The sequence below is a fragment of the Ochlerotatus camptorhynchus genome, unplaced genomic scaffold (assembly GCF_037179485.1).
Source record: "Ochlerotatus camptorhynchus isolate MF236.1 unplaced genomic scaffold, CSIRO-AGI_Acam_v1.1 ptg000140l, whole genome shotgun sequence".
In the NCBI taxonomy this organism is placed as follows: Eukaryota; Metazoa; Arthropoda; class Insecta; order Diptera; family Culicidae; genus Ochlerotatus; species Ochlerotatus camptorhynchus.
In genome coordinates this window covers 2,255,720-2,272,173 of record NW_027040630.1, presented here as the reverse complement: position 1 = coordinate 2,272,173, position 16,454 = coordinate 2,255,720, and the positions used below count along the sequence as shown (strand labels likewise).

Sequence of the window (16,454 nt, the reverse complement as noted above, 5' to 3'; positions counted from 1 at the left end):
ATGACGTCATAATTGATGTAAGAGATGAACTAGCCTCAGGCTAAAAATCTCTATAATAAAGAAAAAAAAAAAAAAAAAATCATAATTGATGTAAAATTAGACCAAAACTATTAAAAAAAGGGTTTTTTTACGTTCTACAAAGATAATGAAAGAGCTTACTAGAATATTGTGCGATGGGTACAAAAAATGAGAATAACCTGTTTTGTCACATTGTCCAAAATTAATAAGGGAAGCAAAATCTAAGATAAAAAAAAGTACATAGAAGAATTTAATTCTATTTGTATTTGTGATGTTAACTTCTCTAGAGCCCTTTTTCATTTTAAAATATTGTTTACAACTTATTTTCGATATAGTGGTTAGTTTTTAATCGAATAATAAGGGGCCTTTTTATTTATTCTTGTTAATTATCCGTCGGTATCTGTTCCACAAGCGAGTGACAATTACTGACGCCAAGGCACAGTACCAGTGTGGTGAAGCCGGTCGTTTTTATTTATAATATTTTTTTTCAGATTAACATAGATTTTAGCCCCAAATTTTAGGATAATCTGACAAGAATTGAAATTTGTGCAATGCAGTAAAGATGAAAATTTGTTGAAAAAATAATAAAATGTCCTTGCTTTGTTTTCCGTCGACCTTGTTTTCCGTACTGAGCACCAATGCTACCGAAGCCAGGAAGGCAGCTCCCACACCTGGACCGGGGACCATGGTACCATTGTTTCCCATTCCTAATGATGAAAACTAACGTTTTATACATTAAAATTATCTAATATCCGTTATAAGCTTTGTTTTCTCAAGTTATTATATTCCTAAATCATTATTTCAAATTGAAAAAAAAATGTGAGCATCCATTCTAAAATGCGCCCAATTTCGTAAATATGGGGTTTATACTGTCTGAAATCATCATGATCAAATTGAAATCAAAAACATAATAGGGCCAAAAATGGCTCACCTACCCTACAGGCATACTTTTGTAGTTATTAATATGTTCATCATTACTCCAGGGAGCATCAAAATGAGTTTTAAATTAATACCGAGGTGTGCTTCACTGCTTAGGAGATTTTAAAGGAGAGGAGGGGTTCACGAATTTGGATTGTGAGAGTTTCAAGACATGTTGGTATAGCTTTTTAGCCAATGTGGAGGTGGAACTTTGCTGGTTAGTACCTGACTTCAAGGGTAGATCTCGAGCATTGTAATAACAGATTCCGAAATATTCGATAGCATGCTTAAGAATTTCAATAAAGTATCCATGGTATAGAGAGTAAGTTCTAAAGGCTTTATAAATATGCTCAGGAAACTGTTCAGAAATCACTACATGTATTCTGGGTTTTTGATTTTGCCTTTGGCCTTCTTTTTTACTTTCCTCTTGAAGTATACTGAATGTATTCAGGAAATGCTCATTTTATTCGTACCGTCATCAAATGTTGTCCTTTGCTCATTTTCAAATGCCGCACTCTAAAGGAACTATCAATTCTATACTTTCTGAAGTATGATACCGACATTCATTAAGTACATATCTTCCTAAACTTTATTCAGAATATTAAAAGGAAGGGTATAGGAGACTATCGGAATTCGTCGTGGACTATTTATTTACACTCAAGTCTTTTTTTACACGGGGGATACGTACCGCGTAAAAAAAAACCGTGTAAAAAAAACCGCGTTGTTTCAAAAAACCGTGTAAAAAAAAAACCGCGTTGTTTCAAAAAACCGTGTAAAAAAAAACCGCGTTGTTTCAAAAAACCGTGTAAAAAAAAACCGCGTTGTTTCAAAAAACCGTGTAAAAAAAAACCGCGTTGTTTCAAAAAACCGTGTAAAAAAGACCATGTGTTTCACAAAACCGTGTGATAAACCCGTGTTATTTCAAAATTCATCATAACAAAAAAACTGAGCAGTGTGCATGGAATTTTATTCGGTACTTGTAAGTCATGATCACCTAGAACATATTCGTTCATGATAAAGTTCTTCTGAAGGTAAAGACCTTCCGAATGCTTTGATCACACCATTACTGAATTTTCTCTCATTTGTAAGTCCTAACCATCTTGAAAGCAGCTGGCTTCCACAAAGCCAGACAATGAACCAGGTTTGTGTTGGAATTCAGCCATTTCCACTCTTGCATGGTATAATCTAGACGTGTAGAGGCCGGAGCCAACAATATGGATATTTTCGGAACGGGAACGACGCGTAGAGGCCGGAAATCGATTATTCATGCCATTTTGGAATCAAAGATGGCGGCTTCCGGTATTGTGAAAAACTGTCAAATAGCCAACGATATGGATATTTTCGGAACCGAGACGACATGCAGAGGCCGGAAATCGATGATTCATGCCATTTTGGAATCCAAGATGGCGGCTTCCGGTTTTGTGAAAAACTGTCAAATAGCCAACGATATGGATATTTTCGGAACCGAGACGACATGCAGAGGCCGGAAATCGATCATTCATGCCATTTTGAAATCCAAGATGGCGGCTTCCGGTTTTGTGAAAATCTGTCAAATAGCCAACGATATGGATATTTTCGGAACCGAGACGACATGCAGAGGTCGGAAATCGATGATTCATGCCATTTTGGAATCCAAGATGGCGGCTTCCGGTTTTGTGAAAAACTGTCAAATAGCCAACGATATGGATATTTTCGGAACGGGAACGACGTGTAGAGGCCGGAAATCGATGATTCACGCAATTTTGGAATCCAAAATGGTGGCTTCCGGTTTGTGAATGTTTCAAAAAAATGCTATGCAACAAATTTTAATTAATTTTTTTTTCGATGATCTGTAATTAATCTTCTTACATTTACAAGAACTTCATAAATTCAATGTTGAACAACATGTGATACCAGTGACTTGGTTGTGGAATGCATGTAGCACTAGAGGTTGTACAGGTACAAGTGGTAATGGCCTGCCGAGATTTGCTCAGCCGAGTTCGGTAGAAAAAAACTAATTGTGTGGATAGTACTTAACATAACAGGAACTGGGGTTGAAGTTGTCGCTGACCGAATAGTCAAAGTTATGAAACACAGTGAACGAAGAATCCTTGTCACTGAAATCGATGTTTAGCCAATAAGACATCATGGACACTGCCACTACCAGTGCACGGTATGTACTGAAGTAGACCCTTTAAATTAAACTTCAATTTAAATTCCACTGTTTGACATGGTCAAAAAAAATGTGGTAGACATGTATGTTCTGCAAAACCATTTCATTCATTACTAATTGAAAGAGTCGGCTCAACATAATCAAGGCGCCCTATAGTTTGACGGCAGTGGCATTTCAATAGCGATTTACGGGGTAACCTATTTCATCAAGCGGAATATTATTTGGCAGAATATCCCATTTCGCGTAATGTCCTATCTTGCAGAAATTTTATCCTTATACCGCAAAATAGGATTCTGCAAATCGGAATTGCGCCAAAGAGAACTTCGCGAAATAATTCTTTTCGCAAACATACGACTCCGAGTAAATTTTTCAATTTGTTGATTTTTTTCACACTATAGAGTTTTATAATTTGATTTATACTGATACATGTGCCCTGATTCATCTATTCTTTTTGCAAGCAATGAATAAATTATAAGTTTTTTTTTCAGAAATGAGCGCTGGTATCAGTGCACAGTGGTACAGAGTGCAGATTTAGGTGGAATGATATGTTTTGAGCCTGAAATTGAAACTTTAGACTAAAAGTCTCTTCTACAAAGTTGTTCCTTATAGTTAGGCCCTCATTTTTATGGCAATGAATTCTAGGGTGGTTCTTATTATCAATCAAATCAAAAATCTAACTTTTTTGTTTGAATAAATTAAGGTATACATTCTTCGGCAAAGTTATAGCTGAGCTAATTTTAAGCAACTTTGTTGGAAATAACTTTTTGTATCTCTTAAATTGGCCGATTTAGAGCTAATTTCTTGAATTGAGTTAGGGTGGCTCTTAAAAAAACAGTTTTTTTGCTCTATTTATCTTATTTCGAATTTCTCAGCAAAGGAGTCTTGAGATAACTTTTAGATCTTAAAAAGGCGCAAATTTTTAATGCAGAAAACTTGTCAATATCTTTCACCGATCAAGAGTTATTGACGTTTGTATACTAAAAATATGCACTTTTCAAATGTTCATATCTCTGGTTGGGGCAAACAAAAAAAAAAGTTTTTTTGCAGCATTTGAAAGGGCGTATGTTATTCTCAATAATATGAAAAAATAAAGGTATGTTATTTTTTAAACTCGTATAAAATCAATTTGAATTTATACATATTTTTTACTATATTTGAGTATATCTTTTTTATTAGAAGAGATACAGGCAACAAACTCAGCTATGAAACTCTTTAAGACGAATGTTTTTGGATTCCAAAATGGCATGAATCATCGATTTCCGGCCTCTACGCGTCGTTCCCGTTCCGAAAATATGTATGTACTCATGTTGTCCGGTGAATCCACTCGAAGTACACTTCCAAGTTTGTTTTTTTGGCTAAGTCCATTCCTCAGAAAACACTTAGAATGTTTTGGCTCTTTAACCGCGTTATTTCAAAAAACCGTGTAAAAAAAACCGCGTTATTTCAAAAAAACGCGTAAAAAAAACCGCGTTATTTCGAAAATCGTCGTAAAAAAAACCGTGTAAAAAAAAACCGCGTAAAAAAAAAACCGTGTAAAAAAAGACTTCAGTGTATTTAATATTTATTTTACTTGTAATTACCTTTGAGAAACGTTTTAAGTTTTTGTTTTTTTTTGTGATCAGATAGATTTCCCAGTTTGGTTAGAAGTTGCAAAGCTCTCCACAGGCCTAATAGAAAGATAGGTAGAAAAAGTGTATCAAGGTTGTGTGAAACACATTTGCGACTTTTGAGATTTTTGTAGTCACGTTTTGTTTATAGTTTATATTTTATTTCTTTCATATAATTTGGTTACCTTAACAATTGGACAGAATCAGTAGCAAGAAAAGTTGCGGAATGTTTGCCTTAGAAAATATCGATACGTTTTCAGGGTTGTAATTTTGGTTTTCATCAGTGGTCCGGCTCTGGTTGTGAACGATTTAGGTAGTATTTTTAGATAACTATTAAGATTTCAGCACAACTTTGTTTTTCCGAATCCACAAAAGACATTGAATTGGAGGCGGATACTTGTTTGGAATTACAGGAATTAAGCAACTTATCGTCATAAAATTAGAAATTACATTTGGGTATTAGTCAACAAATGTGGATAGTATGTTAGACATGTAGTATGAACTTTTTTTAAGTTAATTATTTTTGAACGCAGTTAAAACTAGGAGATGAGGAAGAAATATAATCATTTGGTGAAACACACTTACACACATACAATGAAAAATATTTCCACGGATACTTAAATCAATACATTGACAAGAACATATACTTTCAGAAAACACATATAATGACAATGGAAACTGACAAACGTAAAGGCACCGACAAAGAAATGATTGACTGACACTGATTCTCAACAATTTTCAAGAAGATTATGATTAAGATGATTATGTTACTCTGACTATCCCCTACTTGAAACACTATTCCTCCCTATCCGGCATCTTAAGCAGGATTCACTTATCTCTGTGATTATTATTCATATAAATATGAAATTCATTCAGACTTTTCTTCAACATTAATACCTTCATTCAGACAAATAGTTAGATGAAGAAACACTATAATTGTAATACACGTAAACATAGGAAATTCAATGGAGCATGGAACAGCTGTGCGTCCACCAGCAGTTTACAAAATAAAGAAGCAATGATCGAGTGGAAGCTGTTGCATTTAAATCGGTCAACAACTGACGAAATGGAAGCAATATTAGGAGGATCCCGGAACATGTCCAGGTACGGCCAATTCCCTGGTGTTAAATATAATAGCTAATGATCATTATTTTTAATTCCAATGTATGTGTCGTATGATGATGCGTTTTGGCTTTTGTCACTTCCCAAGGGTAGCTGATGTCCGGGTGAAGCAAATGTGGTCTTGGACACGCAATGTAATTCAATTGTAATGTAATTTAATGCTTTGCATTATGATTTTTGACTGTAGTCAGTAACTGATCACTTCCCTGGTGCACCCGGGAATGTGATCCTGGGCACTCGATATTACTACCAATGAAATTGTTTCCAAATTCAAATAGCATTGAGCTTGATTTTAATAATTTAAGAATAGGATTAATGTATTGAATTTACCTCCGAATGTACATTGTACCGTGACATGCCCTATTACCGTGAAGTTAAATGCGCTGTAGGTTTAAATCACTTTAAAAAATGAATTTGCGGCGTTTTATGTTTCTTCAAGCTTCACTTTGTTATGTATTGCATACTGTTTGTAGAAAACATATCAGTGTTTGGAAATCTGTCAACATGCCATTGAACTACCGTGTGTCAGGTTCGTAACTGGTCATGAATAGATATTCACAAATGAGTGAAGTGTCAGACACCTTTGCCGAATAAGAGTATTCAGTTTTGTAGCACCAAATGAATGAACGAAACGAAGAACGATGGTTGCACAAAAAGAAAAACGATCTCAACAGTTCACCGAATAACGCGTTCAATGATTGTATACAACTTTGAACTGCACATATCTTCTCTTCGTGTCTACCGCAAAACATTGCCGTACAGATGCATACAAAGCAGTGGATGATACATAAGGAATCGCACACGTCATCTTTCTACCGCACCAACTCTGACAGTAGCACAGCGCAGCTAGGTACATAAGAAACATTCCTTCGTCCTGCGGTACCTTACGAGCGAATAAGGGAAGAAATAATCGAAGAAATGGAACGCGGATAAGTTAGTTAGTTTTGATTCATTATTTACACGGATCAATGTCATGGTCGGTTTAAAATGAATGAAACTAAATCTATATACAATCAATAAAACTCTGATAATAAAGTTATATGAATAGATAACTTCCTGGTATCTTCGGGGAAATTGTTAACTGTCCTCCTTTTGGTACAATGTGTCTTCCAGCGGGACACCGTAACATCCGTAAAAGTGGTAAATTCATGAAATTGGAGTTAAAGCTGCGCAGTTTTTAGCGGAAGCACTTATTGGTGAGTTTTAAGAAAAAATATGGGGTTTTGGTCCAAATATGTACCCTGGAGGGCTAAGGCTGGTCCATTAAAAGATCCGGAACATGCGTAAAAGTGGTCAAGTAATTAAACTGTTTCTAGAGCTCGATTTTTTTTGCGAACACACTTGTTGATGTGTTTTCCGAATTAATTTCATATTGTGGCCATAATATTGATGATCACAGACTGGTCCTCTGGAAGATCCGGAACATCCGTAAAAGAGGTAAATAAATTAAACTGGTCCTAGAGCTCCATGTTTTTTTTTGCGCAAGCACATGTTGATGTGTTATCTCACTGAATTATATAATAATTATAATTATATAATAACATAATTGAGGCCAAATTATGCACACTGGAGGCCACAAACAAGTTGTCCAGATGATCCGGATTATCCATAAAATGGCCAATCACGCTTGCTACAACGTATGAAAAATTCGTGAATTGGTGTCTTCGGGAAAGTTTTCATATATTTTTTGGACAACTTTGCAGTGACCTTGGCCATCTGAACAACTTTGCAGTGAACAGTTATTTCTCAAAATGCCAAAATCTTGAGCTATGATACATGCACAAGCTCTTATGTACACTAGCGCAGTGTTAAATTTTACCGAAATCAGAACAGCTGAACGTTCTGTAAAACTATGACCTTCATTTTAAAGGCTATTGAATTTGAAAATAATGTCAAAACTTTTTCAACCTTGTTAAAATTATCAAATCTTGTCATTTTAGTCAAAGTAGCTGAAAAGCAATTTCATTGAATTGCATAAATTTTACCGAAAAGTTCAGCTGTTCAGATTTCGGTAAAAATAAGTCAGGATCTTGTGATAAAGCACATATACAATAGAGCCGCGTAACAAGAGCATTCACAATTAACCTGTTCTTCATGTAGAAGGCCTTGTCCACCGGGGAAAAAAAACATTGTTGAGGACTGTAATTTCCATGAATGTCTGGTTCATGAGATATAAATAGCTCATACAAAATCTCATATATACACTAACGCCTTCTAGTGACTGAACTCTGAACTTAAATGTCCACCATCGGAAAGATCTTAGTCACCTGAAAATGTTTGCCGAACACAGTAACTTCCTATATCGCCGGGATCACGGGGTATTCCATTTTGGAACCAATTAAATCAAATTTCCTCATAATACGTGTTTTAAATTTACGGGATTCACTCGTGTAATCGAAAATAAAAACTCTAGAACAACGTACCGCGGACACGAGACGAGGCGCCCACTGTTGTGGCGACGGTGCGGCATCATACTACATGCCAAAAGATCATGTGGATGTAATGTGGCATAAGGCAAACCTCGACAAGCTTTTTTACCATGCTAGCAGATGCCACTCCGCCGCCATATCAGAAACTAACTTGACTAAAATCATGTTGACGTTCGCCACATGCAATGTTTCAGCATAATGCTTTGACACGCCACATCGCCGCCACAGTAGTGGGGCAGTGGGTGTCAGACATTAATCGATGTTGCATGCGTGTTTTGTGGAATGAGAGGCCACATGCCACATCACCACAACAGTGGATGACGCCTTAACATCCCGACCTATAAAGAAAATCCAGTCAAGATCATGAGGGGTACTAGGGATTTTGTTTTGTTGGAAATCCTCTGAAAAAGTTTTCAGGAATATAGTATTTCAATGGATTTACAATGGCTAGTATATATACGCAAAATTAAGAACCTGGCAATACAAAATCTCTCCCAATAACCCACGTAATTCGATGTGAAAAGTTAATGTTCACTTTATGCAACAGCTTTTGACCATCCATATTCAGTGTCATTACATGTTGCTGAATATGAACCATTCGCCAGTGTTATACTGCGATACGCAGATGTATCATGAACAGAAACTAACGCACACAATCCATGCCGAATGGTACACACGAATATAAAGATTCTTTCGATGATACCGTCAGTAGTAAATCGTTTGTGTGAACGTATTTGATCATCGATGCAGCAAGATTTATTTTTCTCTGTTTCTTTATGTGCCATGATTCGTCGTCTCGCCGATACAAGGAAATCAGTTTAGTTTACTGACACATGGGGTCCAACGGTTGTGGAAATACACGTGAATTATTCAGTGAACAGTGAAAACTTCAAACACTGAAACATATGATTTGTAAAATTTTGTCAAATTTAAATCCTTATAGCTGAACATCTCATTGTCCTTAAATCCGCGCGACACTTGAATTATTCTTGAGACTTGGTCAATTGATCCAGAGTGAGCGTAGCAAGTTCTGCCGAAAGTGAATGGTTGATTTTGCTAGCACTGTCACGAGCAGTGCTGTAAATTTTCATATCATTCGATTGAAGATGAACCACTACAACCATTCAATCAAATTCTTTGTAAACGAATTCTCACATGACCATAATTTGAAGAACGCTTTCTCATTCGAAGCTCATTTTTTTTTTTTTTATCTAGTTCGTTTATTTGGGAGGCTCAATCGCGTTAGCTTTACGGAGCCGATAATTCATTGTTCACTGTGTGTAACAAAATTCACTTAATTCTATGTCTAGTAGGAGTTGGGCCGATTACTCGCGGCTTACTCGAGGTTAGAAGGGTACATTTTCGAAGGATAGGATCAGGGGAGGAGCTTGGGGTAGGGTTTCGTTGTCTCATCAGAGCGTTGTCGCCAGTATGAACGGTAGTGCTGTTCTAGCTTCGTCCGGAGTTCGACCGGCTATGGTGGGTGACCAGTGGGCGACGATGAGACTCATCGAGACGGGGGGACAAGACAAACAAAAACTAATAAAGAGAGACAAAAGACAAAAGGAATTAAATTCTTATACTAGACATTTGAAGAAAAACATAAACGGACTGCATATAGCAGATATCACGGGTTGCCAACACGTCTCTGATAGGAACATAGGGTTGTCTTCCTTGGGCCTCGAGGGTATTCAAAAGTCGCTCTCTGGCGGCGTCATTATCCGTACATTGCCAAACTGCGTGTTCGATGTCATCGTAACCGTTTCCACACCGACAGATGTTGCTGTCCACGAGGTTTATTCTATTGAGATGAGCATCTAGCGAGTAGTGGTTGGACATAAGTCTACTCATCACGCGAATGAAGTCACGACTTAAGCCCAAGCCTTTAAACCACGCTCTCGAAGAAACATTAGGAATAATTGAATGTAACCACCGTCCAAGATTTCCAGTGTCCCAATCGGTTTGCCAACTCGAAAAGGTACTCTGACGCACTAAATGGTAAAATTCATCGTGTGAAATTTGCCTGTCATACAATTCGCCTTCCTGCGCGCCCACCTTTGCGAGAGAGTCCGCCTTCTCATTGCCTGGGATTGAGCAATGTGAGGGGACCCATACAAAGGTAATCATATATGATCTTTCGACCAGCACACACATCTGCTCCCTTACCTTTGAGAGGAAATAAGATGAGTGCCTACCTTGTTTCATCGACCGAATAGCCTCAATCGAACTGAGACTATCCGAGAAGATGAAGTAATGGTCTGTGGGCATATTGGAAATCATCCCCAATGCGAAGTTGATTGCTGCCAGCTCAGCAACAAAAACGGAACAAGGTTCCTGAAGTTTGCGGAAGGCGCTAGAGTTTTCATTGAAGACACCGAAGCCAGTGGATCCATTGAGACGGGACCCGTCTGTAAAATATCTTTTCATGCAATTGACTTGTTGGTACTTTTCAGTAAAAATACGCGGAATAATAATAGGTCGAAGTTGATCGGGAATCCCATGAGTTGCTTGTTTCATGGTCAGATCATATTCAATTGAGGAACTGCGATTGGTGAAGTGAACACGGTCTGGAGTATAACAAGGAAGACACATATCTGATGATATGTAGTGGTGGTAGATTCTCATAAATCGAGATTGTGTGTTCAGCCCAAGAATTTCTTCAAAATTAGCAATTATAAGTGTGTTCGTCACTCCGCATTTGATTAGTATTCTGAGAGAGAGCTCCCAGAAACGGTTCTGGAGGGGTGTTACTCCTGCCAGAACCTCGAGACTCATGTTATGCGTTGAGTGCATACAGCCTAGAGCAATACGCAGACAACGATATTGAATTCGTTCCAATTTTATTAGGTGACTTTTTCTTGCCGAGAGAAAGCAGAAAGAGCCGTACTCTAGAACAGAGAGAATAGTTGTTTTATAAAGCGTTATGAGGTCTCCCGGATGAGCACCCCACCATGTGCCGCAAATTGAACGGAGAAAGTTGATCCTCTGCTGACATTTTTGCTTCAAATACGTAATATGGGCATTCCAAGTGCACTTTGAATCAAACCAGACCCCAAGGTACTTGAAAGACAATGATTGAGTAATGTTTCTGCCCAAAAGATTAAGATGCATTTGGGCTGGGTACCGCTTTCGAGTAAACACTACCAGTTCAGTTTTCTGCGGCGAGAATTCGATCCCTAGATTCATAGCCCAAGAAGACAAGTTATCTAAGGAATTTTGCAATGGTCCTTGCAAGTCCACGGCATGTGGACCTCTTACGGAAACCACACCGTCATCTGCAAGTTGTCTTAGCGTGCATTGTTCTGCCAAACAGTTGTCGATATCTTTGACGTAAAAGTTATAAAGAAGAGGGCTGAGACATGAGCCTTGGGGCAGGCCCATGTAGCTAATTCTGGAAGTTGTCAGTTGTCCAAGGGAAAAGTTCATTTGCTTTTCTGACAACAAATTGTACAAGAAATTATTTAAAATTCCAGAAAGTCCACATCTGTGCAGATTGTCTGACAGAATTTCAATGGAAACTGAATCAAAAGCCCCCTTAATGTCCAAGAATACTGAAGCCAATTGCTCCTTGTGTGCAAAGGCCAGTTGAATATCTGTGGAAAGCAGCGCTAGACAATCGTTTGTTCCTTTGCTCTTGCGGAACCCAAATTGTGTATTTGATAGCAAGTTATTTGATTCGACCCAGTGATCGAGTCTCCGAAGGATCATTTTCTCCAACAATTTCCTAATGCACGAAAGCATAGCAATCGGACGGTATGAGTTATGGTCAGACGCTGATTTGCCAGGTTTTTTAATGGCTATTACTTTGACCTGTCTCCATTCAGGCGGTACAATGTTGTTTTCTAGCAAGGAATTGAATAAATCTAGCAAGCGTCTTTTAGCGATATCTGGGAGATTTTTCAGAAGATTGAATTTAATCATATCGCTTCCCGGTGAGGAGTTGTTCGATGAAAGAAGAGCCATAGAGAAATCCAGCATTGAGAATGGTCTATCCAGAGAGCCGCCGCTAGGAGACGCTTCTCGAAGAATATTTTGTGCTGGAACTGAGTCCGGACAGACCTTTTTAGCGAAATCGAATATCCATCGGTTGGAGTATTCTTCACTCTCATTGAAAGATGAGCGGTTACGCATGTTGCGAGCCACCCTCCACAAGGTGTTCATTGAGGTTTCTCGTGAGAGTCCCTCGACGAAATTGCGCCAATAACCGCGTTTTTTTGCTTTGATTAATTGTTTCAGCTTTGTCTCAAGCTTTGAATATTCCTCGAAGTAAGTGGAGGTTTTGTGTCTACGAAAAGCTTTGAAAGCATCAGATTTTTCTACATACAATTTTGTGCATTCTTCGTCCCAACCAGGTGTGGCTGGTCTCCTTTTAAAGGGTGCACTTGGAACTTTTCTTTTTTGTGCTTCCAGTGAGCTTTTGTAAATCAAATCGGCTAGGAATCGATATTCTTCCAATGGTGGAAGCGCATCTATTGATTCGACACCGATTGTCACCGCCGTTGCATATTTCTGCCAGTCGATGTTCCTTGTAAGATCAAATGGAACCCGAGATGGTTCTGCAGAGTGAGGGCCACACTTTATTGAAATGATGATTGGCAAATGATCGCTACCATGGGGATCATTGATAACCTTCCACTGACAATCCAATGATAGCGATCTTGAACACAAAGATAGGTCGAGTCGGCTTTCTCGAGCCGGAGGTTTTGCTATACGTGTCGCTTCACCAGTGTTCAAAATAGTCAAATTGAAATCGTCACATAAATCGTAAAAAATAGCCGCTCTATTGTCGTCATATAGATCGCCCCACCCAGTACCATGGGAGTTCATATCACCCAGAATTAATACTGGGGATGGAAGAATCGAAACTAGATTCCAGAGTTGACTACGGCTAATGGAGGTTCTTGGTGGAACGTATACTGAAGCTATGCAAAGATCTTTGTTCTTCACATTTATTTGGCAAGCAACGATTTCGACGCCGGATAGAGCAGGAAGGGAAATTTTGTAGAAAGGGTAGCACTTTTTGATCCCTAAAAGTACTCCTCCATAAGAATCGTCTCTATCCAGGCGTATAATGTTAAAATCGTGGAAGTTGAGTTCTTTATCGGAAGAAAGCCATGTTTCACAGAGAGCAAATATATCACAATCAGAATTGTGAAGTAAAAATTTGAACGAGTCTAGTTTAGGCACTAGACTACGGCAGTTCCACTGTAGCACAGTGATCATATCTTCAACCTCGTTCGACGAATTATCCATCGAAATATATGATTGATGCAAGGAGGGGCCATGAAACAGTCAATTGCTTAAGATATGATTCTAACGTTGGAAGCAAGGCAGAAACTAAGCTTCTTAGAGGGTCTTGTATGTTGAACATGTTTAATATGAATTCCACAATGTCCGAAAAAGCTAGCAAACCTCGTTCGGACTTGGATTTCTTTTGAGAAGTTTGAGGAGCAGCTTTTTTATTTTTTTTATCTTTGTTGGGCAATGGCGGAAAATTCTTGCTGCATCCAGGGATTGGATCAACAGGAGCCTTCGGTTTTGTTTTTTCATCCCCATTACCCTGGGAATTTGGCAATCGTCTGGAGGTGACTTTAGTTTTCTTACGGCGCACTTTCGGGGAGGGGCATTTTCTTTTTGAGGAACCGTCTATTTTTGAAGGTGCGTGTACCACCATAGAATCACCTTCATCGGATGAGTCAGAGTCCGATTCTTCAACTGACAAAACCGAAAATTGGTTTGCATCTTGGACGGCTGATGCAGCCTTCAACATTTGAGCATATGTCTGCTTGGAGCGTCCAGAGATTGAACGCTGCACTTTATCGGAGTGCTGTTTGTACATCGGGCACTCCTGCAAGGGGTGAGGATTCTCGCCACAGTAAGCGCATTTTACTGATTCTTTGTGGCAAGAATCCTCTTTGTGGTTTTCACCACATTTGCCACAACGAGTTTTGTTGCCGCAATGGCTGGCCGAGTGTCCCAGCCTTTTGCAGTTGGTACAATTATATACCCTCTGTACAAACAACCGCACCGGAAAAAAAAGCACCATCAATTTTAACAAAGTTTGGGAGAACTGAACCTGCGAAAGTCACCCGGAACGAGTCTGAATGTTTATAAACTTTTTTACCGTCTAGCAAAGATGCTGAATGCAGTTGCCTTACATCCAGTATCTTCACTAGCGCGGTAGCGAATGTCGAGTTTTTAAAAGTTCCCGAGGCATGTTTCAAGTCCTCGACAGTCAGACTCGCGTCGGAGACCACGCCTTCTATCTCCACATCTCGAGAAGGGATGTAGATGTTGTACTCAACACTAAACAACTCGTGATCAGCAATTTTATTTGCCACATCATAAGTCGGTGCTTCTACACGCAGTTTGTTGAATCTTTCTTTGTGTACCAAGATTCCCGGATACTTACGCAGCAAATCTCTCGTTATGTCGAGAGTTTTCAAAGGTTTATTTTTGGGCCGAAAAAAGACAACCCATGGTCCTTTCGAAGACGGTTCATAGTATCTGGTTCGCGTAACGTAGGCATCGGAAGATGCCATAAGTGTTGCGCAAAAGCGGTGCGCAACCACTTAAGAAGGAAAAAAAATAAAACCTTCACTAATTAATTAATTTTAATTACTAGTAATTAAATTTTTTGCCCGACGTACGAACAAATCAAAAAGAAAAAAAAAAATCGAAACAAAAAAAAACTTATATCTACTTGCAAAAAGTTGTCTCACTATGACCCATACTCCCCTACCAGGGGTGAGAGACAGAGTCACGCGCCACGAGGCAAAATTAAACTACAATAGGGAGGCAATGGACTTGCAAAATGTATTGTCTAATACTTATGCCGGTTGTAAACAACCTATCAGCCGTTGCAGCTAGATGGTCCGTTTGCTGCTGCTGGTGGTGATGATTGGTGTTGGTGGGTCGGCACGATGATGATAAAATGACTTGACGACCGGATGGATTACCGGGGTGAATTAAAGCTGGATGGCAACTCCAAGGGGCTCGGCCCATGGAATTCCACTTCCTCTGTTGCACACTGGTCACTTGGGGCACCCAATGGGGGGGTGAAAAAACCGCTCGGGCGGAAAAAACACCGAAAAAAATTAGATGCCGCGCGACTGAGACCGGGACGTTGTTAACCGACTGAGTGTTCAACTAGGAATGGTCTATATTCGAAGCTCATTGTCACTGTCAATTGAGTCACTCAGTATCATTTGATATACGACAGTGGAGTATGGAAGAAATCCAGCAAAATGGTCCCGAACAGACAAGTCGACCCGATGTCGGATCAATGTAAGGCTAATTTAAGGTCGATGTCGACCCAATGTCGTGTTGTTGTCGGGTCAATTTTGGGTTTATGTCGGATCAATGTCGGGTCAACATCGGGTTGGGGTTTGATAGAAGTCAGGTTGGTGTCTGGTTGACTTAGCTTTTTCGCCGGAATGTCGACCAGAGCTCCGTTTGTGTGTAGGTTACACTCAATTGAATGATATATAGCGTTTCTCAAATGAGAATGATCCATGCCTTCGTCAAATGACTAAGCAACTGATATCACCCATTCGGAGGAGGTCCCCTTTGATAGCGAATAGCTACTTTTCTCATTTTCATCAAAAATGTTCAAATGATTTTGAGAATTTACAGCACTGGCTCACCAGTTCAGGTTTTTGTCAAGGTCCTGGATCTCGCAACTATTTCTTACTTTTACGTGGCAAAATCAATTCAAAGAATATTCATTTTTGTTGAGTCACACAGTCTTGAAGATTCCATCTTAGGGGAGGAGTTTTAAATGAGAAAATTTTAAATGTTACTTTAAGTTTGGAAATGTTGACCAAATTTTTGACGGTATTCCCTTCTGCGATAACGAATAGGGTAAGGTGGGATAAAAGTTCGTTTTAAGGTTTTCGACGCCCTTTCAGAAAAAAAAACTCTTTGTTTTGGCACTTGTCTGGAAGAGATCTTCCCACAAAAAAAATCACAAAAATTGGTGGTGTTTTCGAAGAATTATAGGGAAAAGTGTGTTTCGGGATGATAAATTATGGCGAGGGCGTATAATAAGAAAAATTCAATATTGAAGGGGTAATTTCATTTAAGGGCAAGATTGCGATTTTTCTTTAAGATGATTTTAGGAGTACCTTTCAGATTTTTGATATGTCATCAGGATGGTGGAATAGTGGAGAGTCGTGTCTAAAACGCATTTATTTTCTTTAAATAATA

The 16,454-nt window shown here is 38.8% G+C and overlaps 1 protein-coding gene across 4 annotated transcripts in view; it reads left to right on the top strand.

The window, feature by feature from the left end:
- Positions 1-16,454, top strand: part of LOC135700641 (uncharacterized) — a 56,268-nt gene that overhangs the window by 17,562 nt on the left and 22,252 nt on the right. The window contains exon 1 of one of the 4 annotated variants that reach the window (XM_065221208.1): positions 5,713-5,799. The exons of the other annotated variants lie outside the window; for them this stretch is intronic. The gene's annotated coding sequence lies outside the window, so the exon portion shown is untranslated. Of the gene's footprint in view, positions 1-5,712; positions 5,800-16,454 lie in introns of those variants that run through there. 4 annotated transcript variants of the gene reach the window in all.